The sequence below is a fragment of the Cynara cardunculus genome (genome assembly GCF_001531365.2).
Source record: "Cynara cardunculus var. scolymus isolate 2C chromosome LG 10, CcrdV1, whole genome shotgun sequence".
NCBI classification, from domain to species: domain Eukaryota; kingdom Viridiplantae; phylum Streptophyta; class Magnoliopsida; order Asterales; family Asteraceae; genus Cynara; species Cynara cardunculus.
The window spans coordinates 28,446,406-28,449,228 of record NC_037537.1 but is presented as its reverse complement, the minus strand read 5'-3'; positions in this window follow the sequence as shown (position 1 = coordinate 28,449,228).

Below are 2,823 nucleotides of genomic sequence, written 5' to 3'. Positions count from 1 at the left end.
ATATATATATAAAAGTTGTAATCATTATATGGATCATTTGAAAATGTGTACTTAATTTGATCTATTCTTTTAAAGATTCATCTAGCATATTTTTATTTTTACTGCGGTAAATATTAGCAATAATAAGGTACCTGTGGTCCACTCAAGTTTATTGAAATAGTACAAACCTATTCATCATAATAACTGTTTTTAAATTTTTTACCCTACACTTATATTTCAACCACTGAATTATTATACACATACACATACACATACACATACACAAAGAAAGGGATTATAAATCTTTATAAAATATTATGTAGGATTTAACATATAGTTTTTATCTCATAATTAAACATCTTAAATGATTTTCAAATATATTTTTTTTTCTAAAGTTACAGTTTAAATTCAATATCAAAATAAATTATAATTAATAAATAAATAAAACTTTTAATTATATAAAATATTTATTAATAGTTGTGTGAATAGGACCACTTAATTGAAAATGACATTAATTTGTTGATGATTTCCTAGTTGGGGGCATGCCATGGGGTATTTCATCAAGGGGGGGCACATGTCGATAATCTTTTTTTAAAACATTTAATTATGCAACATATTTTAATATTTGTTCTTTTTTCTCCTAGAAAAAAAATACTTTCATATTTAAAAATAATAAAATATTAGTCGTCAGAACATACTTGAAATTTACATCAAGTTAGTACTGATTTTTTTTATCCCATACTCAGTAAAAGATAAGACTTTTTTAAGATTATGTTCAGATGGTTTTTCGGTAGATTTTTGAATGGGTTGGTAACAAGTGTTTCTCGCAATTCGTTTGCTACGAACAAATAATTAAAAGACTCAATATGTCGTATTGCTTTCCACTTTTTGCTTTTTTATTTATGTCGGATTAGGCTCCTAATTCTATCAATTTTAGTAACATTCCTTCATTTCTTGATTTTTTGAAGTATGTAATACTTATATACGGCAAATAAACTCACACATCCTTCTCACTTTTGGTGAGGTTTGAACCATTGATCTTCTAAAAAGCCAAAGACTCAAATAATGTTAGGCCAAACACCATCTGAATCCTTCATTTCTTGATCCCTGGCCAAGAGTTGTCCAGTCAAGTATCTTTCGACGATTTCAGTTGCTTCACAAGTCATTCAGATCTCTGTCATGAACTGTTACAGATACTCATAAACGTATTCTGTCGGTTTTATTAAATATTTATAGTAGTGGGATCCATAGATCGTGGTTAAGAGATACCTACATTTTGTTTTGGGCATATCTAGAATTGTGGGGAACTAGAGAATTGATTAGAATGATGGGTATATGGAGACTTTTCCCTAAGGAAAATTGGCAATCACAGTAAAGAAGTAGGGAACCACCATGAGATGACATGAAGTAGACCTTTGTAGGTGTACTCACTCTCACTTTCAGATTGAAATGGCCTTCATCCACCCTTTTTCCACTTGCAACAAAAAAATCCACGTGTACAGAGAGTTGTTAACTTAATTATCTAGTCGACTTTTATGAACATGATTTGTCTTTTACATGATGTTTTTGAGATAAGTTTGTGTGGGTCGACCGAACGCCTGCCGGTTACAGGGTCACTAATAGGGCAATTAAAAAGTCTTATCTTTAGAAAAGTACTGGTATTATTAGATCATATACACTGTTGACAAAATGAGTAAGTTCCGTTATATATTCGGCTTATAAAGTACTCAAAAATTGATATATCCCCTGTGAACTTTGGTCATAATGTTTTTAATCTAGTGCCAGAATATTGAATATAGTTTCTCATTTATGAGAACGATGACAAGCAAATAATGTGTTTAGAATGATAGACAACATGATACGGTAACAACCATACTGATGTGATATGGAAGCCATCTGTGATCATCACACTCCAAAGAAACCATATCATATATAAACTTGGACAAGTCAGTCCATAAAATTTGTCTTAGACGTTGAAGAATACAAACAAGAGTTAGACTGTGTGCTATGAGTAATATATGCATATTTTATATATAAGCAAAAAAAAAAATTGGAGGGTCGTATTGATACTATAATGGGGTTCGTCTATCGATGTGACAATAATCCTCGTATTCTTGTAATCATTTTTTTTTCTCAACTTGATGGTCCAAATGGACGTATCTACATCATTTCAAACGTATTCAAAAAGGTGATTATTAAGTCATAATATATGATTAATATGACGTATTAAAAGGGTTGTATTAAATAAGTTTCATGAAAATGAAGTTAGATATGTTATTAAATGATTGTATTTGTATGATTTAATGAGATGAAATTTGCAACATAATTAAAGATGTAATTGTCGTGTATATATTGGCATTTAATGAAATCATGGTTTGATGCATTAATCACAACAAAAATTAGAAACTTGTCTCATCTATCTCTAATCAAATCAATGATTTTTGACCATGTTGTCTTAAACACTTACATATACATATACAAATTATATATATATATATATATATATATTGATAATTAAATGAGAACCATAAAAATGTTACAAATTCAAGAGAACTGATATAATTTTTTTTACTTGATCTTTTTTCATAAAAAACCTATAATTTTAGCTATTGTTTCATGCATGTTTCTGTTCATATGATGAAAAGAATTTCATGTGAATCTTTTTTATTCACTTAATGAAACGAAAAAGAAGTTTCACAATGTGAAACAAATGAATGTAAAAATATCATTTTGTGAAACAATATATTAAATTTTAGCATTTGATGAAAAAAACAATGCAAAAAAATAATTTTTAACCGGTCCTCACAATTTATAACCTTTTTGTGGTTTTCATTTAATTTAACA